The sequence below is a fragment of the Rhipicephalus sanguineus genome, chromosome 7 (genome assembly GCF_013339695.2).
Source record: "Rhipicephalus sanguineus isolate Rsan-2018 chromosome 7, BIME_Rsan_1.4, whole genome shotgun sequence".
Lineage (NCBI taxonomy): Eukaryota > Metazoa > Arthropoda > Arachnida > Ixodida > Ixodidae > Rhipicephalus > Rhipicephalus sanguineus.
The window spans coordinates 22,327,072-22,354,442 of NC_051182.1; positions in this window are offsets into that span (position 1 = coordinate 22,327,072).

Here is a 27,371-nt window from a genome sequence, read left to right on the forward strand (position 1 = left end):
CTGATGTGTGGCCTAAGGTCCTCATACGGGAAGACATCCATGTCTACTGAACTGCGCAGTGCAGCCGACTTCGCAAGTTGGTCCGCTGCCTCATTTCCAGCTATGTTGCAGTGTCCCGGTATCCAGCAGAGCGTAATTTTAAGATTGGATTTGTGAGCGGTCATGATGCATTTTAGAAGGAAGTTCATAACTGGATTTTTCCTTATCTGACCGGAGGACAACGCAGTAACTGCACTGAATGATGATGTGTTGTGTTTAATGGCACAAGGGCCAGTTATGGCCAAAGAGCGCCATGTCATGTGGTAGCGGATTTACAAAGTAGTATATGTGATGATTCAATGAGTTGCAAATGGTAGATGCGACGCGGTTGTATAGGGACCTAAAACTGGTTGCTGTGGATTTGCGGAAGTCATCCAAGAAATAAAAATGTGAGAATGACTAATGATGTGAGCTATGTGCATATAATCTCCAGTACAATGACATGATAGTGTACAATCTATGGAAAGCATTAGTGTTCGAGGGGGTTCTTGAAGTCACAGATGACCAGGCCAGATTATTTGTAGCTTGTTTACGTCCTCTAAAAACTTTAGTACTGTTTTATAATCAAAAAGCGGTTCATTGCTAAGAAAAAATGCCGGATGAAGAGGGATGTGTTCACGGTATGCGAGGTGAAAGTACTTTTTACGTTGGGTTTCTATTTCGGGGCACTGGATGAGAACATGAAGGACTGTAAGGGTGTCGCCACACCCGTCACATCTCGGGGGATCATTTCCATTGAGTAGATACGAGTGTGTCCCATAAGTATGTCCAATCCTTAACCTGCAAAGAAGTACTTCCTTATATCTTGTTGCTTTCTCGAATATCCAGTTCCCTATTCTTGGCTTGACTGTGTGTAGCTTATTTGACACTTCACTGTCCCAATTCCTTTGCCAACATTTTCGCAACTCTTGACGGAGAAAAGGCTTCAGGTCAGTGGGAGGGATAGCTATTTTTGTGTCTGTGTATTCAAAGTTTACTGAGGTGGCGCTTTCGTCTGCAGCTACATTGCCTTTTATGCCTTTGTGGCCGGGTACCCAGCATATTATAACGACTTGGCCGCCCATATACGCTGAGCATAGCAACTGTATAATTCATTGCAGACTGGGTTCTTATGTTTTCGTAGGCTCATTGGAGCTCTAACGACGCTCAGTGAGTCCGTGAACACAATTGCTTTCGTAACATTAATTTGCTTTATATACTTAACCGCCGTGAGGATCGCATATGCTTCCGCTGTAAATATACTTGTATGTGGATTCAGTGCACCAGACATGGAAAACGATGATCCAAGTGCTGCGTAAGCAACACCAGCATGTGATTTAGAAGCGTCTGTGTAAAATTCTGCGCATGAATACTTGTCCTGGAGCTCGAGGAAGTGCGAACGTATGTGAGTCTCAGGTGCTCGTTTTGATATTTCTATAAAAGAAATGTCGCACTGGATATTCTGCCACTCCCACGGCGGTGGAAGCCGAGTGGGGGCCATTAGGACATTATCTAGAAGAGAGACACCCGTTTCCTCTGCCACTGCTTTCAAACAGAGACAGTGGCCGTCTAGTAGCTGGTTTGTTGCAGAACAGCCTGGCCGTGGATACGTCCTCAATCACTGAGTTACATGGATGATGTACATCTGATTTTACTTTGAAGGCATATGAAAGGCTTAAGTATGTTCTTTGTAAATGTAGAGACCATTCATTAGATTCGACGTACAGGCTTTGTACCGGACTAGTCCTGAAGGCTCCTGTAGCGAGTCGGATGATGATGATGATATATAATGTTTATTGGCCCAAGGGCCATGTGATGGCCGAAGAGCGCCACGACCAGATAGCGAAAGTGAACAATGGTTGTGTTAAGTGGCTGTAAAGGGGCCTAAAATTCCTCGCGCTAAAGGCGGGTAAAACATATCGGTAATAAAATCATGGGAGTGACGTGAAACATGCGCATTGAGAATGAATGGCAAATGGTCGTCATGATAAAGAACTAGGATATGGTGTGAGCACGAATACCTCCTCAAGGCCTTTGAGGCCAAAGGCGAGGAGGCAGGTGCTTCTCTAATGTATCTCCCGTAGCAACGACCTCTTTTCAGAGGTCGCGCTACGGACTGCCTGGGTGTGTGATGTGAAAGCTATGGACTTCGTTTAGAAACGCGAAGAGTGACTGGTGTTTAAAAACCGGTTCCCTACCGATAAACATTGACGGGTGAAGTGGTAATTGTTGTCGGTAGGGAAGTAAAAAGTACTTTTTTCTAAGCATGTCCAGTTCATTACAATGGATTAAAATGTGAACCACGGTGAGTGCTTCACCATATCTCTCACACAAAGGTGGATCGTCGCCGGACAAAAGATATGAGTGTGTACTGTATGTGTGTCCTGTTCTTAGCCTGGTAAGTGTAACTTCTGTGTGGCGTGACTTTGATGTTGGCGGCCAACTACCAAGGTGTGGTTTGATAACGTGTAGCTTATTTTGTGTATGCCTGTCCCATGTGCTTTGCCAAAAGGCCCTGAGCTTTCTTTTGAGGAAAGGTTTTAGGTCTAGTGCAGGGATATTCATAGATGTATTTTGACTATTTTCGTGGGCGGATGCAGCTAGCTGGTCCGCCAGCACATTTCCTTGTATCTCGCGGTGCCCTGGCAACCAGCACACTACGACATGTTGTTTGTGAGATTAGATCGTGCATAAAAGAGAGTATAGCGACACAAGGACAGGGTTTTGGTGTTTTTTCAGAGTTTTTAAAGCTTTTACCACGCTTAGGGAATCCGTATATATCACTGCCTTTTGTAGTTTTAATTGTTGTATGTGTTTAACGGCCGCAAGTATGGCGTAAGCTTCCGCTGTGAAGATACTTGAATTTGGGTGCAGAATACCCGAATCGGAAAAAGATGGACCAACGGCTGCGTAAGACACAGAAGTATCGGACTTTGAGGCGTCTGTAAAGAATTCTGGACAAGTGTATTTGTGCTGGAGTTCGAAGAAGTGTGTACGAATATGTGCAAGTGGCGCGTGCTTAGTTACTTCCAGGAAAGAAACATCACAATCTATATGCTGCCACTGCCACGGCGGGAGATGTGGAGCGGGAGCCATTAGACAGTGTTCGAGAAGTGGCACACCCGTTTCTACAGCTAGGCCCCTCACACGAAGTGAGTAGGGCTGTCTCATCGAAGGTCGGTTGTGAAAAAGTTCAGAACTGGACAAATCATTAATTGCAGTGTGTGAGGGGTGTTCATTGTTTGCGTTCACCTTGAGGAAATATACAAAAGATAGGTAAGATCTCTGGAGGTGTAACGACCACTCATTCGATTCAACGTAAAGGATTTCTACGGGGCTGGTGCGAAAAGCACCCGTAGAAAGACGAATGCCCAAATGGTGGACTGGGTCAAGCATCTTCAAGGCACTTGGTGTCGCAGAGTGATAGATTATCGCCCCGTAATCTAGGCGCGTGCGTACAAGGTTTTTATAAAGGTTCATGAGGCACTTCCTGTCACTACCCCACATAGTGCGTGACAACACTTTTAGAATATTCATAGTTTTAATGCACTTGTTTTTTATGTACTTAATGTGCGGTATGAACGTAAGTTTTGTGTCTAGAATTAGCCCTAGGAACTTGTGCTCTGTTTTTACCAACAGACGCTGACCATGTAGGTCAACGTCTGGATCGGGATGAAAGCCTCTTTTCCTGGAGAATAGGACGCAAGTGCTTTTTTGTGCATTCAGCGTAAACCCATTCTCGTCTGCCCATTTAGAGACATTGTTCAAGCCCAGCTGGACCTGCCGCTCACACATTGAAAGGTTGCACGATTTATAACGGATCTGCACGTCGTCCACATATATGCAATAAAACATGTTCCGTGGAATGTACAGACGTAGCGAATTCATTTTTATAATAAAAAGTGTGCAACTCAGGACACCACCTTGAGGCACTCCAGTTTCCTGGACAAATATTCTGGACAAGACATTACCCACTCGAACACGGAACGTGCGATTGGACAAATAGCTTTCGATTATGGTCAGCATCTTTCCTCGGACACCTAAGTGTTAGAGGTCTCGCAGTATGCGACACCATGTGGTGTCGTAAGCCTTTTCCACATCGAGGAACACCGAAAGAAAGAATTGCTTGTGGGCAAAAGCGTCGCGAATTTGTGCCTCGATACAGATAAGGTGGTCAGAGGTTGATCTACCCTCTCGAAAACCGCACTGGTATGGGTCAAGTGATTTGTTTGCTTCGAGGAAATGTATAAGTCGGCGGTTTATCATCTTTTCAAAAAGTTTACACAGGCAGCTTGTTAGTGCAATGGGCCTGTAGCTCGTAACGGAGGATGGGTCCTTGCCCTGTTTTAGAATTGGAATAATAATGGCTTCCTTCCAGGCCGAGGGGATCTCGCCGGAAAACCAAACAGCATTATACAGGGAAAGGAGGGTTTTTTTGTGTTTCAGATGGCAGGTGTTTCAGCATTTCGTATACAATACGGTCGGAGCCTGGGGCGGAATTATTGCAGCAGTTAAGCGATGCTTGTAGCTCAGCAATGCAGAAAGGTTCATTGTATGCTTCGTGTTTTGTAGACTTGCGCTCTAGTTTCTGTTTTTCGATTCTTGTTTTGTATCTTTGGAAAGCTTCACTATAGTGCGACGAGCTCGACACCTGTTCGAAGTGTGAACCTAGGAACTTAATAGAACTTTTTGTTGGGCTAGTTGGTACATGCTTACTGAAAAACCAAAAAGACGCGTACCATCAAGGAAAAAAGTAAGGACAGGACAGAAAGGGCGTCACTCGCAACTAACTTTATTCCCAGAACATCAGCATCATATATAACCACAGCGACCCTGCGCGCGCACATCCCCTCACAAGCTCGTCAAAAACCCGCGATAACAAGATTAACTAATCGAAAAATGAATCGATGAAACTAAATTCACCCCCACGCAGAGCAACAGATGTGTCACTAACACAGCATTCTTTCTTCTTTCTAATATAGTATGCTTCCATAATTTCACGCGCTAAGACATCGTTACTCTTTCCAAGAACGGAAACACTGGCAAAACCAGGCTCACACTTGCAGGAACCACAATGCACAGGCAAATGTGCTGAAAGTTTATTTTTCACCGAAAGTTCGTGCTCCCTCATCCTGTCGTTTATGCACCGGCCCGTTTGGCCGATATATACCCTACCGCAACTAAGCGGGATCTCGTACACCACGCCAACCGAGCAGGCGACAAAAGGCCTTGCGTGCCTCTTCCCACACGGGGAGGGCCTCGGTGCAGAAGAAATTCGTGGGCACAGGCTAGCCAACTTGCGGGGCGCCGAGAACACCAAGGGTACCTTGTACCTGTTGGCCACATTCTTAAGGTTGTGACCAACCTTGTGCACATATGGCATAACCATGGGCCTTTTTTCCATCGGCTGCCTATTTCTTTTCGATCCCTTCAGTTTCTGAAGGAGGGTTTCCGAGACTGCAACAACGACAGAACCAGGGTAGCCGGCTGAATACAGCCTCGTGACCTGATTATTGAAACTTTCCTGCATTAGATGCGGACAAGATTTCACCAGCGCTCCTTCCAGGCACATGGAAGCAACGGCCCTCTTGACAAGTTTCGAATGCGAGGCATCATAAGGAAGAAGTGCCTTGCGTGATGTTCTGGGAATAAAGTTAGTTGCGAGTGACGCCCTTTCTGTCCTGTCCTTACTTTTTTTCCTTGATGGTACGCGTCTTTTTGGTTTTTCAGTGAACCTAGGAAGTTCGCCTGGTCTTCCAAGCTGTCGCCTTGTGTGTTTACTAGAGGAAGTGAATGTGCTTGTCTGCCTGCTACCCTGCTAACCATGTTCCAGACTTTGGCCTCCTGTGTATATGAATTAATGCCCGATAAAAACTTCTGCCAACTTTCCCTTCTTGCCTGTCGGCGCGTTCTCCTGCCTTGGGACTTTATATTCTTAAAACTGTCCAGATTCTCGGCTGTGGGAAATTCCCGAAGCAGCCTCCATGCTTTATTTTGTTTTTTGCGCGCATTTCTACACTCAGTGTTCCACCACGGCACACGTCTTTTCCCGGGCAGTCCAGATGCTTCTGGGATACACTTATTTGCTACATCAATCAAAAAAGCAGTAAAGTATTCTACAGCTTCCTCCATGCTTAAAGCACACATGTCGGTCCAACTTAAGAGAGCCATTTTACGAAACTGTTCCCAATCGGCTTTGTCAATTTGCCATTTGGGAACCTGTGGAGGGCATTCATTAGCTATTGGTGTGCTCAGAGCTATAGGAAAGTGATCACTTCCATAGGGATTATTAATGACCTTCCATGTTAGCAGGGGCAGAAGTGATGGAGATGTGATGTTGAGGTCTATAGACGAGTACGTATTGTTGGCAAGGCTATAATATGTTGGCTCTTTTTGATTCAAGAGACATGCGCCGGAAGAGAAGAGGAACTGTTCAATTAGACGACCTCGAGCATCGCAGCGAGTCACCCCATAGACCACTATGTGCATCGAAGTCCCCAAGGACCAGATACGGTTCCGGAAGTTCATCCATTAAGGACTGGAATTCATGTTTATTCAGTGGGTGATGCGGAGGTATATAAAGAGAGCAAATGGTGACGAGTTTGTTCAGAAGAACCACTCGAACAGCCACTGCCTCAAGGGACGTTTGGAGTGGTAAGTGTGTGCACGCTACTCCTTGATTAACGATCACTGCTACACCACCGGATGACGCGATGGCATCATCCCGGTCCTTTCGGAAAATAATGTAACTGCGTAGAAAGTTAGTGTATTTGGATTTTAAGTGTGTTTCTTGTACACACAGCACTTTTGGTGTATGTTTGTGTAAAATTTCTTGGATATCGTCGAGGTTTCTCAGCAGTCCTCTGACGTTCCATTGTATAATTTGGGTTTCCATATTGGAAGCAAAGTGGTGCTGTGTGTACGAAAAGAAGTGGCTGTGGTTTCAGTGGCAAGTTGGAGCTCAAGTAACAGGACCGTCCTCGGGCCCCGTTATCGGCTTTTTCGTTTTCTTTGCGCGCTCCAAGGAGCTACGCCGTTCTTTCGGTACCAGGGGTACCGGAGTTGTGTCCATTGCGTCGTTTGAGACACTGGACGCCCGCGTGTGCGAGCTGGTTGTTCGTTTTTCCGACCTCGCCTGGCGAGGCGTGGTCGTTTGACCCGACGACCCTGGAGTCGCCTGGATCAGTGGCTTGGTAGGTGGAGCAGTCTTGACTGCTGCCACCACGGGGACAGGCGGGGCAGCCTTGGCTACTCCTACCGCGGGGGCGGGTGGCCGTCGCCCCAGCACACTGTGCGTGGCATGGGCGACTGCCTGTGGCCGTTGTAGTGCTGCCCCCTGTTGCACTACATCGGCAAATGATGGTTTGTGAGGAAAAGCTCGTGAGACACGTTGTCGCGCTTCCCGGAAGCTTATATTCTCTGTCACCTTGATTGTGAGGACTTCTTTTTCTCTCTTCCACGCTGCGCATGTTCTGGAGTATGCGGGATGGGCGCCATCGCAGTTGGCACAATGGGCCTCCGATTCAGTCTTGCAGTCATCGGTTGAGTGTCCTGTAGTGGCGCACTTTGCGCAAGTGAGCTGCCCTCGGCAGCTTTGGGACGCGTGGCCAAATCTCTGGCACTTAAAACAGCGCCGGGGATTTGGGATATATGCTCCCACACGTAGTTTTAGATAGCCTGTCGCGACTGTTTCCGGGAGTGTACTCGAGCCAAATGTGAGAATTAGATGTCTGGTAGGAAGTTCCTTGTCGTTGCGCCTGATTTTGATACGCTGCACATGTAAAACATTTTCATTTTTCCACCCATCAAGCAGTTCTTCGTCTGTGAGATCCACGAGGTCGTCGTCTGAGACTACACCTTTCACTGTATTCATGGTTCGATGCGGTGTAACGGATATGGGCCAATCCCCAAACACTACTAGGTTGTTGAGTTTCTGGCACTGTGGTCTGTCCTTAACTTCGATTAATAGATCCCCGCTTGCCATTTTGGTGGCTTTGTAACCACTGCCAATGGCGTCACTTAGGCATCTGGAGACCAAGAACGGTGAGATGTTGGTGGCTTTCTTTTCGGTGCTTTCGCAGTGAATGACGTGGTATTTGGGGAAGTTGTCTTTCTTTTCCACGAGGGAATCTCGGCTTACATCGGTGCGCCCCCTTTTCGGGGGGCGATCAACGGAGAAAGGGTTTGGTGATCCCATGAGAAGAGGTTGTTGTTCGGCAGCCATGCCAGCCGCCCACCATCGAGCCCAACGAGGGGACGCAGCGAGACACGGAAGGAAACGCGGACGTCAGCTGTACATGGCCACTATAACCAAATATGGTTTACCCTAGGTTGGATAACCACACAAGGTTAACCCTTGCCGCCAGGAAAAGTGAAATAAAGGAAGAGAGGAGTAGACAGGAAAGATCAAAATAAGAGAGAAAGACGAAGACGTGGGTAGAGAGAGAGATAGGAAAAGGCGACTGCCGATTTCCCCTGGGTGGGTCAGCCCAGGGGTCTACGTGAAGCCGGGGCCAAAGGGGTGTGTTGCCTCTGCCGGGGGGCCTTAAAGGTCCAATCACCCGGCGTCGGCTCAACCCCCAGGATCCCCTTTTCCCCGGACACGGCAAAGCCACGCACGGCGAGGCGTGGGAGGGGGTCGAAACCCCCCCGTTAGCTCGGGTCCGTGGTGTCGCTACACACCAAACGCCTGCTTGCGCAGACGCCCCTGCGGGGGTAGCGAGTCGGATACCCATGTGATGAACAGGGTCTAATATTTTCAGTATACTAGGCGTAGCAGAGTTATAGACTATAGCTCCGTAGTCAAGGCGCGACCGTACGAGACATTTGTATAAGCTCAAAAGGCACCTTCTGTCACTTCCCCAGGATGTGCGGGACAAGAGCTTCAGCAGATTCATTGTCTTAAGGCACTTTGCTCTTAGATATTTCAAGTGTGAAATAAAAGTCAATTTTGAGTCTAAAATTAGCCCCAAGAATTTATGTTCACGGCTCACAGATAGTCTTTCACCATGTAGATTGATTTCAGGGCTTTGAAGCACGCCTCTCTTGTTTGTGAAGAGGACGCACGTACCTTTTTGAGGATTTAGTTTGAAACCGTTCTCATCTGCTCACTTAGACAGTTTGTTTAAGCCAAGCTGTATTTGTCGTTCGCAGATAGTGAGATTACATGACTTGTAACCTATTTGAATGTCATCCACATATACAGAATAAAACATCGTGCTTGGCATTACACTATGGAGCGAGTTCATTTTCACAATAAATAGAGTGCAGCTGAGTACACCACCCTGTGGTACACCCGCCTCTTGCGTAAATGGACGAGACAGGACATTACCGACTCTAACACGGAACGTGCGGTGAGACAGGTAACTACTAATCACGTTTAGCATGTTGCCTTGGATTCCCATTTTTGCCAGATCGCGGAGAATTCCAAAACGCCAGGTTGTGTCATATGCTTTCTCCATATCTAAAAACACCGATAAGAAGAACTGGCTGTGCACAAAGGCATCGCGAATAGTAGTCTCAATGCGAACAAGGTGATCTGTTGTGGATCTACCTTCCCTGAAACCGCATTGTAATGGGTCTAACAGATGGTTTATTTCAAGAAAATAGAGCAGGCGCCAATTAACCATTTTCTCAATGAGTTTGTATAAGCAACTTGTCAAAGCTATAGGCCTATAACTACTGGCGGAGGACAGGTTCTCGCCCTCTTTAAGAATAGGGATTATTATTGCTTCTTTCCAGGCAGTCGGGATATAGCCAGCAGAGAACATAGAGTTAAAAAGCGACAGTAATGTTTTGTGGGTTTCAGGGTGTAAGTGGCAGATCATCTCGTAGACTACTCGGTCCTTTCCAGGGGCTGATTTATTACAGCACTTTAGTGCAGCCTCTAGCTCCGCCATGTTGAATGGGCGGTTATACGCTTCATTTTTATTTCCCTTCCGGTGGAGAGGCAACCGCTCCACTCTTCGCTGGTACCTCAAGAATGTGTCCGAGTAATGAGATGAACTAGAAATGTGTTCAAAATGTGCCCCTAACGAATTAGCCTGATCTTCAAGAGTGTCGCCCTGCGTATCTACTAATGGTAGAGGATGGGTTTCTCGACCTTTTATCTTGTTTACCCTGTTCCAGGCCTTTCTTTCATCTGTATACGAATTTATGCTGGAGACATATCTTTGCCAGCTTTCTCTTTTGGCACGCCGGCGCGTTCTCCTACCTTCTGACTTTATGTTCTTGAAGCTGATCAAGTTTTCGGCTGTTGGAGAGTCGCGAAAAACATTCCAAGCCTTGTTTTGTTTTCTGCGAGCTTCCTTACATTCATCATTCCACCAGGGAGTGCGTCGTTTTAAAGGAGATCCGTTGGTTTCGCGAATACAGATTGATGCCATATCAACCATAAACGCCGTCAAATGTTCAACTGCATCATCAATGGGAAGTTCCGAGATGGCTTCCCAGGTCATGTGAGTAAGTTCTTTATACCGCTTCCAGTCGGCTGACTCGACTTTCCAATGGGGAACGCGTGGAGAGCACTGGTCGTCTTTTGTTAACGTTATGATAATGGGAAAATGGTCACTGCCATATGTGCTTTTAATCACGTTCCACTGTAGATATGGAACGAGTGTACTTGATGCAATGCTTAAATCGATGGATGAGGATGTATTGTTTGCCATACTAAAGAAAGTAGGCTCCGTCCTGTTCAGTAAACATGCATCTGTAGAAAAGAGGAAGCTTTCTACTAGACGCCCTCTGGCATCACAACGGCTATCTCCCCACAGCGTGTTGTGAGCATTGAAATCTCCTACGACCATATAAGGTTCGGGTAGTTCACACATTAAAGTTTCAAATTCTGTTTTCGACAGAGTATAGTTCGGGGGGATGTATATCGATGCAATAGTGATCAGCTTGTTAAAAATTACTGCGCGGACCGCGACGGCCTATAGGGACGTTTTTAGTTGCAGATGCCGGCAAGCGACTCGCTTATCTACGATTATTGCCACACCGCCCGACGAAGTCAGGGCGTTATCGCGGTCTTTGCGGTAAATGGCATAGTGCCGGAGAAAGTTCTTGTGAGAAGAATTAAGGTGCGTTTCTTGTACGCACAGCACCCTTGGACTGAACTTATAGAGGAGTTCCTTAATGTCATCTAGGTTGTGGAGCAAGCCTCGAACATTCCACTGAAGTATTTGGGTATCCATTTTGTCGTGTTTTATGCTGTGCGTCTAAGGAAGGTGGGTTAACAAGACCTTTCGCTCACGAGACCTTTTCAGGCCCCGTGATGCGGAGTTTTTCTTTCTTACTGCGCTCGAGTGAGCTTCAACGTTCCTTGGGCGTCTGAGACGCCGCAGGAGAGCTAGAGGTATCCATCACTTCTGAGGTGGTGGATAGCGCCCGCTCAGCGGGCACATTTCCGAGTTTTTCGGGCCCTACTGCCGAAGCAGTGGCCCTGGGTCCGGCAGACGTGAGAGTCTGCTGGCCGTCATTGGCAAGGGGCGGAACAGCACTTGCTGCTCCAACTGGGGGCGCGGATGGCTTGACTGCAGTCACACTACGTGTGGCCGTTGCAGCCGCCGAAAGATGTGGCGCTGCGCCCCGACGCGTGACATCGCTGTAGGAAGGAGAGGACTGGTTGTGCAGAAAAAAACGCTTACGTGCTTCTTGGAAAGATAGGTTGAATTTAACTTTGAGTTCTATGATTTGTTTCTCTTTTTTTTCCACGAGGGACATGATCTCGAGTAGGCGGGATGGTCTCCTTCACAGTTGGCACAGCGGGTTGTTGAAGTGCAAGTGTCAGATGAGTGGTCGTTGGACGCACACTTTGCGCAAGTGGCACGCCCTCTGCAGCCCTGTGACCCATGTCCAAATCGTTGGCACTTGAAACATCGGCGGGGATCAGGTACGTACGGTCGGACTCGAAGTTTGCAGTAGCCAGTTTCGATTGACTCGGGTAAATCACTGGTTCCAAAAGTAATAACTATGTGTTTGGTAGGGATTTGCTTATCGTCTCGCCTTATCATTATTCTTTGAACCTTGACAACGTTGTGCTCTTGCCATCCTTCCAGTAATTCACTTTCACTAAGTTCAAGGAGATCATCTTCTGAAATGACGCCACGTACTGTGTTCATTGACCTGTGTGGGCCAACTGAGACAGGAATATCGCCAAAAGCCACAAGTTTCGATAGTCTGTCGTATTGGGGCTTGTCGCGAACCTCGAGAAGGAGATCGCCGCTTCCCATCTTCGTTATTTTATAGCCTGGACCGATCGCTTCCGTGAGAGACTTTGACACGAGGAATGGTGAAATAGTTCGGACGGTTTTCGTTTCGTGCTGACTGTGTATCACATGATATTTGGGGAAAGACTGCTTAGGCTGGGCAAAAGTGAACGGTTCATCGGTGCGCCACCTTTTGAGGCGGCGATCAGGAAGTGCGGGAAAGGTGTTTGCCATATAAACATTCGAATTTCGGCGGCGATGGTGGCCACCCACCATCGAGCCCAACAAGGGGACGCTGCAAGGTAGAACACTTGAAGTCGCCAGCCATGCATCGCCGCTATAACCAAATATAACTACCCAAGGTTGAGTAACTACACAAGGTTAACCCTTGCCGCCAGGAAGATCGGAAGTAAGCAGAAGGGAGGAGTAGACAGGAAAGATCTAAAGTAAGAGAGAAAGACGAAGATGAGGGAAGAGAGAGACAGGAAAAGGCGACTGCCGATTTCCCCTGGGTGGGTCAGCCCAGGGGTGCCGTCTACGTGAAGCCGGGGCCAAAGGGGTGTGTTGCCTCTGCCGGGGGGCCTTAAAGGTCCAATCACCCGGCGTCGGCTCAACCGCCTGGATCCCCTTTTCCCCGGACACGGCAAAGCCACGCACGGCTAGGCATGGGAGGGGGTCGAAACCCCCCCGTTAACTGCACTGAGGGAATCGGTGTATATGACGGAGGCTGGTTCTTTCTTCTTTAGGATGTGCCTTACAGCTAGTAGTATGCCATAGCATTCTGCTGTAAATATGCTGGTATGTTCATTCATTGTTTCAGATTGAGAGAACTCAGGACCGTGTGCTGCGCATACGACTGCAGAGGACTTAGAAGCATCTGTGTAGTACTCAGCACACCTGTATTTGGCCTGTAAGTACATGAAGTGTTGGCTTATTGCAACCTGGGGGCCATTCCTCTAGGAATGACATGTCACAGTTGACAGCCTGTATTTCCCACGGGGCCACAGTGTCCTTATGAGAGCTTAGTTGAAGATTGGCAACTGGTATGTTCAGGCTTTCAAGGTGTGAAGCTACTCTGATAGGATACGGTGGCATAGCTGATGGTCGCCTCGAAAACAGGTGGGCATTTGATGTGTGCTGCAATAGCTCGCGACATGGGTGGTCAGCATGGGAGAGCACCTGAGTGGCGTAAGTGATGCTTGTATACTGTCTTCGTCGTTCTAATGACCATCGGTCCGCCTCAACATAGAGGCTAGCTACCGGACTGGTTCTGAAGGCGCCAGTGGCCAGACGAAGCCCAAGGTGGAGCACTGGGTCAAGAATCTTTAGTGCAGATCTCGACGCTGATTCGTACACCACGGAACCGTAATCAATACGTGATTGCACTACACTGCTCAGTAGGTTGTAAGAGATTGTTTTGGGCAGTACACTACTTAGGGAATTCATTTTAACAATGAAGAGCGTGCAACTAAGAACTCCACCTTGGGGCACACCATTTTCCTGCGTAAATCGCTTTGATAGGGCGTTTCCAACACGAACCACAAAAGTACGTTCAGAGAGGTAACTTTCAATAGTGTTGAGCATGTTTCCTGACACTCCAAGAGATTGCAGATCACGGAGAATCCCGTAACGCCATGTGGTGTCGTAAGCTTTCTGCAGGTCAAAGAATACAGAAAGGCAGTGTTGCTTGTGAATGAAGGCGTCCCTGACATAAGACTCGAAGGCTACGAGCTGATCAGTCGTCGACCGGCCAAACCTAAATCCAGCTTGACGTTGGTCAAGAAGGCCATTAAATTCTAGGTAATACACAAGGCGGCGATTATTCATTTTTTCAAATACCTTGCACAAGCAGCTAGTTAACGCAATAGGCCCGTAACTGGCAGCAAGTGTGGCTTCTTTTCCTTGTTTAAGGATGGGTATGATAACGGCCTCTTTCCAGGCTTTGGGTAGACGCCCAGAGGACCATATGTTGTTGAACAGAAAGAGAATGGTGTCAAGTGTGTCTTCATGTGTGTTTCAGCATGCCATACGTAATCCTGTCTGGGCCTGCTGCTGAGTTGCCACATGTTCTCAGAGCCGCCTTTAATTCCTCTATAGTAAATGGGCTATTGTACCCTCCTGCGGTTGGCCTTCTGTCACGGATAGGTTTACGTTCCTCAGCAAGCTTGTGTCGCTTAAATGAGTCTGTATAATGTGCTGAGCTGAAGATATACTCAAAATGTTGGCCTATGGCTTCTGCTTGGTGTTCCAGTGTATCACCAGCGGTACTCACAAGAGGCACTGGATGGGTACTCTGTCCTTGAAGAGCTCTAACTCTGTTGTACACTTTGTGCGTATCAGTGTAGGAGTTAACTGAGGATAGAAATGACTGCCAGCTCTGCCGTTTAGATTCACGTCGGATACGCCTGCCGTTTGCTTTGGCACACTTGAAATCAAATAAGTTGTCAGCTGTAGGATACCTGCGGAATTTCGACCATGCTTTGTTTTGATTATCACGGGCATTTTGGCATTCCGCATTCCACCATGGTCTTCGTTTGTTTTGTGTCTTGTTAGATGTCTGTGGCATGGATTGCTCTGCAGCCTGTATAATATGTAGTGTGATCAAGGCTTGGCATGCATCAATATCTAGGTTTTCAATTGATGAGCGCGACAATTTTGAAAGTTCTCGGAATTTCATCCAGTCAGCACCCTGCTCTCTAAACCTGATAGCGTTTACTATGGGATTTGTGTTTCCTGTGTGTTTCAGACAAACAGGAAAGTGATCACTTCCGTAGAGGTTTCGAATAGCAGCGCACTCGGTGGTTGCCAAGAGTGAGGGAGAGCCGATTGCAAGATCTATTGCTGTGTATGAGTTGTGCGCTACATTAAAGTATGTTGGCTCTTTTTTATTAAATATACAGGAACCGGAGGACAGGAGGTAGTTTTCGATTAACGAACCTCGGGAATCAGTTCGCCTACATCCCCATAGAGGATGGTGCGCATTAAAATCTCCAACCAACAGGAATGGATGCGGAAGCTGGTCGATGAGTTTTTCAAATTCCTCAAGAGAGGTGGTAGTCCGGGGGGATATATAGCGAGCACACAGTTATTATTCGACCAAAAATTAGGGTTCGTATTGCAACTGCCTCTAAATCAGTAAGTATATTGAGGCTTTGATACGGCACTGCTTTCTGCACCACGATAGCGACACCGCCAGACGAATGGGCAGTGCCTTGCCTGTCCTTTCGGTATACCACATATCTTTTCAGAAAGTTTGTGGTATTTCATAGATGTCGTCTAGGTTCTTAAGTAGTCCTCGGCAGTTCCAGTGAATGATAGTCTCGGCAGCCATTTTTTTTCGGTGAGGAGAGGAGAGCGACTTATTCAGACCTCACCGCCTTTGTGAGGCGGCTGGACTGGAGGATGTTTCTTTCCTTTGAGGCGGTCTAATGAGCTCCGCCTCACTTTGGGGGATGCCGTCAGCGTCAGAGACGCTGAGGATCCAGGTGTCACCTCCATTGCTTCCGGTGGAGATGCGGAGGCTGATGGAGGTTTGTCAAGAGGGACAGGATCCCTTTCATTTGTGGGTGTCGTCCCTGAGATCTGTGAGAAATTGACCTCCGGGACTTTGAAGGTTGGTGCAGCCGGGGGCTGCTTGGTGGGGGGCTGTGATGGGCACGCATCAGCAAAGCTGTACTGTGTGGCCACCGTAACTAGACGCCGCCCGGCCCCCCGTCGCGCTGCGTCAGCGTACGATCTTCCGGAGAGAAGAGAGAGCTTCTTCCGGGCTTCAGAAAATGTGATGTTTTCTGTCACTTTCAACTGTATTATTTGTTTTTCCCGTTTGAACATCTCACATGTCCGAGAATACGCGGCATGGGACCCGTGACAGTTAGGGCACTCAGCATGTGTAGTGGTACAGTTCTCGGCAGGGTGCTCGTGGGCACCACACTTCGCGCATGCGAGTTTTCGACGACATGTGTTAGAACCGTGTCCATACTTCTGGCACTTGAAGCACCTTCTAGGGTTCGGTATATACGGGCGGACTTTACACTGAATGAACGCCGCTTTCACTGATTCGGGCAGGGTGGAGCGATTAAACGTCAAGATGATGTGGGGCGTCACCACCTCTTCACCATTCCGCCTGATGGTGATCCGACGGATGGCGACTACACCTTGCTCTCGGAAGCCTTCGAGGAGGTCAGTTTCGGTCTCTCGCATTAGGTCACGTTGTGAAATGACGCCTTGGACAGAGTTCAGGCTGCGGTGAGGGGTGATGGACACATTTAAGTGAGCAAACTGCTTCTGTTTCAGGAGGGTGTCTGAGTGCTCTTTCTGGGTCACTTCAACCAGAAGATCACCAGATGAGAGTTTCTTAGCGTCATACTTTTTGCCTACCAAGTTTTCAAGGGTTCTCGCGATCAGGAAAACAGACAGTGCCGCAACGGAGTCCTTATCTGCAAGAGAGTGTATGATCAGGAAGCGGGGAAAGTGGTCACAATCAGTACGGGTTCTTTTGGAGCTTTCATCGGTGCGGTTCCTTTTCAGGGACCGTTCGTTGGAAGGGGGGAAAGATTTTGCCATGTGGAGCGTTAGATGTTCGGCGGCGATGGTGGCCACCCACCACCGAGCCCAACAAGGGGACGCTACAAGGTAAAACACTTGGAGTCGCCAGCCATACATCGCCGCTATAACCAAATATAACTACCCAAGGTTGGGCAACTACACAAGGTTAACCGTTGCCGCCATGAAGAACGGAAGTAAAAAGAAGTGAGGAGGAGACAGGAGAGGCTAAAAGTGGGAGAGAAAGACGAAGACATGGGAGAGAGAGAGATAGGAAGAGGCGACTGCCGGTTTCCCCTGGGTGGGTCAGCCCAGGGGTGCCGTCTACGTGAAGCCGGGGCCAAAGAGGTGTGTTACCTCAGCCGGGGGGCCTTAAAGGTCCAATCACCCGGCGTCGGCTCAACCCCCAGGATCCCCTTTTCCCCGGACACGGCAATGCCACGCACGGCTAGGCGTGGGAGGGGGTCGAAACCCCCCCGTTAGCTCGGGTCCGTGGTGTCGCTACACACCAAACGCCTGCTTGCGCAGACGCCCCTGCGAGGGACGAGCTCGACACCTGTTCGAAGTGTGCACCTAGGAAGTTCGCCTGATCTTCCAAGCTGTCACCTTGTGTGTTTACTAGAGGAAGTGAATGTGCTTGTCGGCCTGCTACCCTGCTAACCATGTTCCAGACTTTGGCCTCCTGTGTATATGAATTAATGCCCGATAAAAACTTCTGCCAACTTTCCCTTCTTGCCTGTCGGCGCGTTCTCCTGCCTTGGGACTTTATGTTCTTGAAACTGTCTAGATTCTCGGCTGTGGGAGAGTCCCGAAGCAGCCTCCATGCTTTATTTTGTTTTTTGCGCGCATTTCTGCACTCAGTGTTCCACCAAGGCACACGTCTTTTGCCGGGCAGTCCACTTGTTTGTGGTATACACTTAGTTGCAGCATCAATCAAAAAAGCAGTAAAATATTCTACAGCTTCATCTATACTTAAAGCACACATGTCGGTCCAGCTCAAGAGAGCCATTTTACAAAACTGTTCCCAATCGGCTTTGTCAAGGTTCCATTTGGGAACCTGTGGAAGACATTATTTATTGGTGCACTCAGAACTATCGGGAAGTGGTCACTTCCGTAAGGATTAATAATAACTTTCCAATGGAGTAAGGGTAGAAGCGATGGGGATGTAATGCTGAGATCTATGGACGAATAGGTATTGTTGGCGAGGCTATAATATGTTGGCTGTTTTTGATTGAAGACACGCTCCGGAAGAGAAAAGGAACTGTTCAATGAGACGACCTCGCGCGTCGCAGCGAGAGTCACCCCATAGGCCACTATGTGCATTAAAGTCGCCAAGTACCAGATAAGGTTCCGGAAGTTCATCTATCAAGGACTGAAATTCATGTTTTTGAAGCTGGTAGTGTGGAGGTATGTATAGAGAGCAAATGGTGACGAGTTTGTTCAACAGAACCGCTCGAACAGCCACTGCCTCCAGGGATGTTTGGAGTGGTAAATGTCTGCACGCTACTCCCTGATTAACTATAACAGCTACACCACCGGATGATGCCACGGCGTCATCGCGGTCCTTTCTGAAAATAATGTGACTGCGTAGAAAGTTGGTGTGTTTTGATTTTAAGTGTTTCTTGTACACACAGCACTTTTGGTGTATGTTTGTGTAATAGTTCTTGGATATCGTCGAGATTTCTAAGGAGTCCTCTGACGTTCCATTGTATGATTTGTGTTTCCATATTGAAAGTAAGATAGTGCTGTGTGTACGAAAATGAAGTGGCTCATGTTTAGGCGGAAAGTTAGAACTTAAGTAGCAGGGCCGTCGTTGGGCCCCGTTATCGGTTTTTTTATTTTCTTAGCGCGCTCCAGGGAGCTACGCCGGTCTTTCGGCACCAGAGGTGCCGACGTCGTGTCCATTGCATCTTGCGAGGCACTGGATGCCCGCACGCGCGAGCTGGCAGTTCGGGTTTCGGGCCTCGCCTGGTGAGACGAGGCCTTGAGATCCGACGACCCTGAGGTCGCCGGTCCCTGTTCGCGAGTTGGCGGAGTAGTCGGAGCTACCGCCGCCTTGGGGGCAGGCGCCACAGCCAACGGCGCGCCCTGCGCATGCCGAAGGAGTGGCGGAGGCCGGTGCGACGTTGCCCCCCGGCGCGCCGCATCAGCGTAGGGTGTAGTGTGAAAAGGCGAGCACCTTTTACGGGCTTCCTTAAATGAGATGTTTTCTTTGACTTTGAGAGTGATAATGTCCTTTTCTTTTTTCCAGTTCGGACAGGACACGCGAGTAGGCTGCATGGTCGCCGTCACAATTGACGCAGTGAAGTGTGCTCGTGCAGTTGTCAGAGGGGTGGCCGTGTCCTCCACATCTTGCGCATGTTTGCTGACCACGGCAGTTCTGCGAACCGTGGCCGAATCGCTGGCATTTGAAACATCGCCTTGGATTTGGTATGTACGGACGGACGGCTAGTTTGATGTACCCAGTTTCAATGGCTTGAGGTAGAGTGCTTGATGCAAAAGTTAGTACTAGATGTTTGGTGGGAATTTCTTTGTTATCACGTCTGATGGTGATACGTTTTACACTGGTCACGTTTTGATCATTCCATCCTTCTAACAGTTCTTCGGACAATTCAAGGAGGTCTGTTTCTGACACGACTCCACGTGAGCTGTTCATTGATCTATGTTGGGAGACAGATATTGGAGTGTTGCCGAATGTGACAAGGCTGCCAAGTTTTTCATATTGTTGTCTTTCGGGCAGCTCCAGCAGAAGGTCTCCACTGGCCATTTTGGTCACCTTATAGCCCGGTCCAAAGACTTCAGTCAATGACTTTGCTACGACAAACGGGGAAATGGATCTGGCTTGCTTCTCTGAATTTTCACTGTGTATGACGTGGAATTTCGGATAGGTTGTTCGAGGTCGGCAAAAGGAGGTTAGTTCGTCGGTGCGTACCCTCTTTTGAGGGTAACGATCGAGTAGACGTGGAAAGGCAGGTGTTTCCATAGTAAGTATTTGTATTTCGGCAGCAGTGGCGGCCACCCACCATGGAGTCCAACTAGGGGACGCTGCAGCACTTACCATGTAAGGCTGCAGGCGCCAGCCGTACAATGCCGCTATAACCTAATATATTATGTCCAAGAGAGGACACATATACATGGTTAACCCGAGCCGCCTAGGAAAATGGTGAAGTAAACGAAGAGATTAGAAGACAGGACAGCGAGGAAAGAAGATGGAAAGTGAAAGATCGGGGAGGGGGATAGGAAAAGACGACCGCCGATTTCCCCTGGGTGGGTCAGCCCAGGGGTGCCGTCTACGTGAAGCCGGGGCCAAAGGGGTGTGTTGCCTCTTCCGGGGGGGCTTAAAGGTTCAAACACCCGGCGTCGGCTCAACCCCCAGAATCCCCTTTTCCCCGGACACGGCACAGCCACGCACAGCTAGGCGTGGGAGGGGTCGAAGCCCCCCGTTAGCTCGGGTCCGTGGTGTCGCTACACACCAAACGCCTGTTTCCAGACGCCCCTGCGGGACTCTTGTACACACAGCACTTTTGGTGTATGTTTGTGTAAAAGTTCTTGAATATCGTCGAGGTTTTTCAGCAGTCCTCTGACGTTCCACTGTAATCTTTGTGTCATTTTGAGGTTGTGTGGTGCTGTGTGTACAAAAAAGTGTTGCCTTAGATTACAGGGTCCTTAGGGGGCCCTGTAATGCGTAGTCTTTCTTTTTTAGTGCGCTCCAAAGAGGTGCGCCTCTCCTTCGGCGTCTCAGGCACCGGAGGAGTGGGACTTGTATCCATCACCTCCTGTGAGGTGGCGGATGGTGCCTGCTCGGCAGGCATGGTCACAGAACTTTCGGACCTAGTTCAGCAGACACGGGGGTCTGCCGACCCTGTTTGTCAGGTGGCGGAGCAGTACAGGCTGCTCCAGCCGGGGGCGCTGGTGGCACGACCGCGGCCACACTCTGTGTGACATTCGCGGGTGCAGAAACATGTGGCGCGGCGCCCCGGCGCGTCACATCTGCGAAGTAGGGATAGGATGGGTTGTGTAGTGCGAAACGTTGACAGATTGAATTTGACCTGAAGTTCTACTATTTGTTTCTCTTTTTTCCATGTGGGGCATGATCGTAAGTAGGCAGCGTGATCTCCTTCACAGTTCGAACAATGAGTTGTTTCTGAGGTGCAGTCGTCGGATATGTGTTGAATGGATGCACACTTTGCGCAAGTGGCACGCCCTCTGCAACTCTGCGATCCATGAACGAAACGTTGACACTTGAAACATCGACGAGGGTTGAGGATGTATGGTTTTGCACGGAGCTTACAATAGCCGGTTTCGATTGATTCTGGTCGGTCACTGGTTCCGAAGGTAATTATTACGTGTTTTGTAGGGGTCTGTTTGTTGTTGCGCCTTAATATTATTCGTTGGACTTTGACCACGTTCTGGTCCTGCCAACCTTCGAGCAGTTCACTTTCGGAAGGTTCAGTAAGATCATCATCGGAAATTACGCCACAGACAGTGTTCATTGACCTGTGTGGGCCCACCGAAACAGGGATTTCCCCAAACGCTACAAGTTTAGACAGCTTCTCATACTGAGCTTTGTCACGAACCTCCAGAAGAAGATAGCCACTTCCCATCTTTGTCACTTTATAACCTGGGCCTATTGCTTCTGTGACAGTTTTCGACACGAGGAAGGGTGAAATCGCTCGGACTGTCTTCTTTTTGTTCTGGCTGTGGATAACATGGTACTTTGGGAATGTCGGCTTTGGTGTGTTAAGCAGGAAAGTGTCTTCGGTGCGCCCCCATTTCAGGGAGGGATCACGAAGGGGGGGAAAAGCTTTTGCCATAAAAATACTATAAAGTTCGGCGGCGATGGTGGCCACCCACCACCGAGCCCAACAAGGGGACGCTACAAGGCTGAAAGCAAACACATGGAAACGCCAGCCATACATCGCCGCTATAACCTGTTATAATTACCCTAGGTTGGATAGCTACACCAGGTTAACCCTCGCCGCCAAGAAATTTCGAAGTAAACGGAAGAGAGAAGATGACAGGACAGATAAAAAGTGACAGATAAAGACGAAGATTACGGGGAGAGGGATGGGAAAAGGCGACTGCCGATTTCCCCTGGGTGGGTCAGCCCAGGGGTGCCGTCTACATGAAGCCGGGGCCAAAGGGGTGTGTTGCCTCTGCCGGGGGGCCTTAAAGGTCCAATCACCCGGCGTCGGCTCAACCCCCAGGATCCCCTTCTCCCCGGACACGGCTAAGCCACGCACGGCGAGGCGTGGGAGCGAGTCGAAACCCGCCCGTTGGCTCGGGTCCGTGGTCTTGCCACACACACGACCCTCCTTTCTTCAGTGGTACTGACGAAAAGGACGCAGAAGACTGGCTTGATGAGCGCGACCTGGTAAGCAAGCACAACAAATGGGACGATGCGCACAGCACGGACCTTACTACCTGGTCGGCCTTCAGAACGACATTTGTTGAACTTTTCGGTCGCCTGGAACTTCGCAAGTTAGGTGCCGAACAGCACCTGCAAGGTCGCGCTTAACAAAGCGGTGAGTTACTATATTCAAGATGTGGGCGGAGGCGGAGATCAAGCACATCTTGAAAGGAGTCCCTGACGATGCCTTTCAGATGCTCATCGCTAAGGACCCGCAAACGGTAGTGCACGTCATACAGCTGTGCGAAAGCTATGACGGACTCTGGAAGCAACGCGACACTACGCGGCGCGCCAGTGCATCAGGTGAAACCACTTTAACGTCTACTGGCCGTACTCAGGACCACACTGCTTTGTTCCAAGAAATAGAGCAGTTCGTACGCGAAGAGGTCACCTGCCAGCTGTTCCTTTTGCTGTGTATTCCTGATCGGGCCCCACCTACGCAACCGTCAATACGTATTGTTCAGGAACAAGTCGCCGAAGTGCTGCCCGCAGCCACTGTGTCACTTGCGACTGCTCCGCTCACATACGGTGAAGGATTGGTGACACCTCGAGGTTTGCCCGCTGCGAACTCCTACGTCCCCTCGCATCTGTTAGTCTCATCACCTCAGCCTGTGCACCAGGCTACTTGTCTGCACTCTCGACCGGCACCACACTTTTAAAACCCATGGTGCACTCCATACCACCGTCCCATATGCTATGCGTGTAGTTTCCTGGGCCACGTAGTGCGGTTTTGCCGGCGACATGAGTTTATGCAGCACGATGACATGTGGCCACATGCTTACGATTTCGCACAGAGACAGGCCCACGTCTCTACTGACTTTTTGTCGACTCAATGGAACTTCAACGCACGCCAGTCGCCTTCACCGCAAATTCGTTCTCTTTCCCCCATGATACAATGTCCCCGGCCTGTCCCAGAGAAAAACTAGGAGCCGTAGTTCTGGAGGCAAGAACTGCGCAGCTTTCGAACTTTTCAAGGCCTTGTTTTTCACCCTTACATGTTGTCGCTGTTTCAGTTGACGTTGTACCATTTTCGGCACTTGTCGACACAGGAGCCGCAGTTTGTCATGTCTGAAAAATTTCAGAGCATCGCATCTGTTTTCCGCGCGCCGGCGCTGACGCGATCGGCTTACTCGCATCACGTGACCTATCGCCGCCATATCCCATCCAAGCGCTTTGGGTGCAGGCGCGTTGAATGCAGAGCGCGGCCGGGCATTTAGCAGTACCACGGTCCCTAGAAGTAATTCGTCGCTTTTTTAAACGCGTCATGCAGATGCCAGAGAATAGCTCACCAGTAACCGAACATTGCTGGTGAGCTACTCCGGGAATTTCGTATATTTTTGCATTCCGTGTGGGAAACATTAACGTCAAAGAGCGTCATTGTACGTGGCTGCATAGTTGGTCGCAAAATGAATTCGCCCCCCTCGAAGAACACTCCTTTCTTCAGTGAACTACACAAACTTTGCTCGAAAAGCTATCATACAACAGGATACTTCACCTTTTCGGTCCGCTATGTTCAGCGATATTGAAAACTACATACCTTTCTATTTGCTCTGCTGTTTATATCTCGATCTGTTGAACAGATTGTGCATGCTATTCGAGTTATAAGCGTGTCACGCACGAGAGCGAAATCGAAGACTTATTAAAATAATAACTGTTTACTGTATACCTTGATGGCAATTGTCGCATGATCATTTGCCACTGCGCAAAACTGAAGCGTGGAACTCTGTTGATAAACTTGGTTTAAGGCAATGTTATTAAGCGTATTTTATTTTTTCAAAAAAACATGTTGCTAATGCTGCATTGCGCCGAGCGTACCCTTACAATACAGTTTAGTGGGTGAGAAATGGTCACAGCAAAAAAGAAACAAAAAACAAATCGGCTTATCCTCCCACGCATTGAGGGAATCGATTTTATGCGAGCCCTAGATCTATATACATAAAAGGTTGCAGTAGCATGCGTGTTAAATTTTTCGGGATGTGCTATTTCTGATCAAAATAACATAAAGCACTGCGCCGAGGAAGTTTTAACAAGAGTGCATTACGAAAAAAAAAGTTGAAATTAAAAGCAGTGCAGAAACCGAACCCCAGCTGTTTACGCGCTGGCAACGCCAAAAAAAACTTTGTCGGAACACAGCAAAATATTTACAAATGCACTGCAACGTTGGGAATATCAAGGAGACAAAAAAATAGGAAATAAAGCTACTGAGTAGTGACGTCAATCATTTTTGATGACCTATTTTCTACGTATCTGTTAGGAAATGACAACGTATTCGCAAAATAAGATGCAGCTTACCTACCACACGCCAATTCGCCCGCGCGTTCGGCTGCTGGCGTTCCGAACCGAGACAAATACTTCACGCACAACTTCCACTTACAATACACACACCACTTCTATTACAGATAACACCCAGCTGAACAGCAAGCATGGCGCGCTAGTAAGGTATGCGTCAGCGATCAGTGGAAGGATGTAATGCTGAATGTTCTCGATGTTCCATAATGTTCTCGAATGCGCTATGAAGTGAACCTGAACAACGACTGCACAGCTAGCGCAAACAGTCAACATTCACCAAGTGTCGAAGTAAATGGCATCTCGCACGGTCATTACGCTAATGCAACTATGTCTACAGCTCCGGACCTTGCGAACACACCCGGCCGTAAAACAAAGAGACCGATGACGCCACGAAGAGTTCACGAGCACATGGTAACATCCGCCGCATGTTTCATTAGCTACACCGCTTACCGTGCAGTCGATTCATGACTGTCGATGAGTCGAAATCACTTCTGATATCCTTTTGAACAAACACACACACACATATTGCAGGTACGCCGAGCGTAACACGGCATCGAGGCGAAAAGATTGGTCACTTCTGAACACACGCTACCAATGCGCCGGACGGTCCGGAAAGGAAATGGCCGCCGCCGCCCAATGTTGCCCGCGTGCAGCCTACCTTTGCGGTACTCTGAAATTTTCCAGTGACTCTAGTAACTGTGGCTGACCGCCCCAAAACAGCTTTTGTTACTCCCGATGGCATGTACGAATTAATTGTCGTGCCATTCGGGCTATGCAGTGCGCCTGCCACGTTCGAGTGCATGGTCAACAACATGCTTTGTGGCCTGAAATGGCAGGTGTGTCTGTGCTACCTGGATGACATTGTAATATTTGCCCGTGACTTTCAAATGCATCGTCAACGCTTGGAAGCAGTGCTCACTTCCCTCAAATCTGCTGGTCCACAGCTGAATTTGCAGAAGTGTCGCTTTGGCACTCAAAAGCTCCTTATTTTGGGCCACGTCATCTCCAGAGAGGGTGTTCTTCCTGATCCGACAAAACTTCGTGCTGTTGCAGAGTTTCCTAAACCAGTCACTGAAAGACGTTCGCAGTTTTCTCGGCCATTGTTCGTATTTTTGCCGTTTCATCCGCAACTTCGCATCCATCATAGCACCTTTGAGTGAACTCCTTCGTGGCATCGGTGACCGCATGGGATGATTATCAGCCTGCGACGATGCATTCACCACACTATGCCGCCTTCTAACCTCACCTCCCATACCGCGCCATTTTGCACTCGCCCCGACTGAACTGCACACGGACGCTAGCGTGTCGGTCCTGGCGTTGTGCTAGCATAAGAAACCTGGATTTCATGAGTACGTATGTAGTCTCTTACGCCAGCAATGTGCTCACCAAAGGCGAAGCCAACTATTCAGTTACCAAAAAGGAATGTCTAGCAATCATGCGGCCATAGGCAAGTTTCGACCCTATCTTTACACCCATTTAGCGTGGTCACAGACCACCGTGCATTATCCTGGCTTTTTTCGTTGAAAGATCTATCCGGCCAGCTTGCACGTTAAACACTACGCAGGGTGTCTACCGAGTTGACATTTCTAAATTCCCTGAGTTTTCCAGGTATTCCCTGAGTGTTTTTGCTAAAATTCCCTGAGTGAAACAAAACTTTGTTTTATGTCAAGATTGGTAGAGACCATGTCGCTCGGTGATGTCACTCTCTAATACGCACGTTAGAAAATGAAAACGACTTAATCCCATTTGAATAGTACACCGAACAGATAAACCTCAATAGATCGAAGTATTTTACCAGCTCACTTCGTTATATCGAAACTTCGTTAAACTGAAATTCGACCTTGCATGCAAGGCATAGTTACCGAAGGATTAATCTTAAACTGAAAATGCCACAAGAATGCTCGACTATTATGGCAAGATGAAAATGCTTTTACTTTTTGCGTGAAAAAATATCAATTTTGTTGAGCCTGAGATGCAGCAATCACAGTTAGATGCCTTGCCAGAGTGTCACATGTAAAGACGAAACAAATGCAGGTTTAATGCAACTGTTCAAATGCGCTTGTTCTGCTGCTGCGGGTTGTTGTCCTCGCGCGTTGCCCAGAGCAATGCAACACCCTTGCTATCATGTTACCCAACCGAACCATTTGCTCTCCACGAACGCACAATATCGAAAACCATACCACGTTAAAAAAATAGTCTAAATCCGATAGCAACAAAGAGGAATTTTATATGAATATATGCTAGCAGCTCGCTCCTTCAGGAAACGCAGCCGCTGCACTAAGAGAAGTGCCGTATCTATGGCTCAGGGGCGGATTCAGGTACATAATGGGGGGGGGGGGGGGCGGGTACAAAGGCTGAAGCCACCGCTCAGTAGTGTATTCTGGTGGATCACGCATATTTACAACAGCCCAGAGGAGATTATGGCGGTGCCTAAGAAGTCTTCGTTGTAAATGTGCATAGGGAAGCAGGAAAGGGTAGAGCGATGAGAGACGTAGAGAGCAGGGACAAGATTCTCTTTACCCCTTTTGGGCAGTGGCAGGCAAAGCAACCTTACAAAGGGGGCAAACTCAACAGGCAGCCTGACAAAGGAAGTGGACGACAGGCACTGAAGGGAGGGGGCGGGGGCGATCGCCCTACACCCCCCCCCCCCCATGGGATCTGCCACTCCTATTGCTTCAACGGAAGTTTTGCAATTAGAGCACAGCACCTACAAAGGTATGAGCCGTCTGCTGATCCCCACTAAAGATACCGCGGCGCACGCGACCACACCCGCTGGTACAAAGTACGCACTTCCTGTCGGACACACGCAGCCCCCTCCCCCCACCTTCCCAACGCGCCGGCTCCTATCTCCATGTGCCCATCGCGCGAATGAGACGGTCGGCTCGTTTATCTCTGCTTAAGCCCCG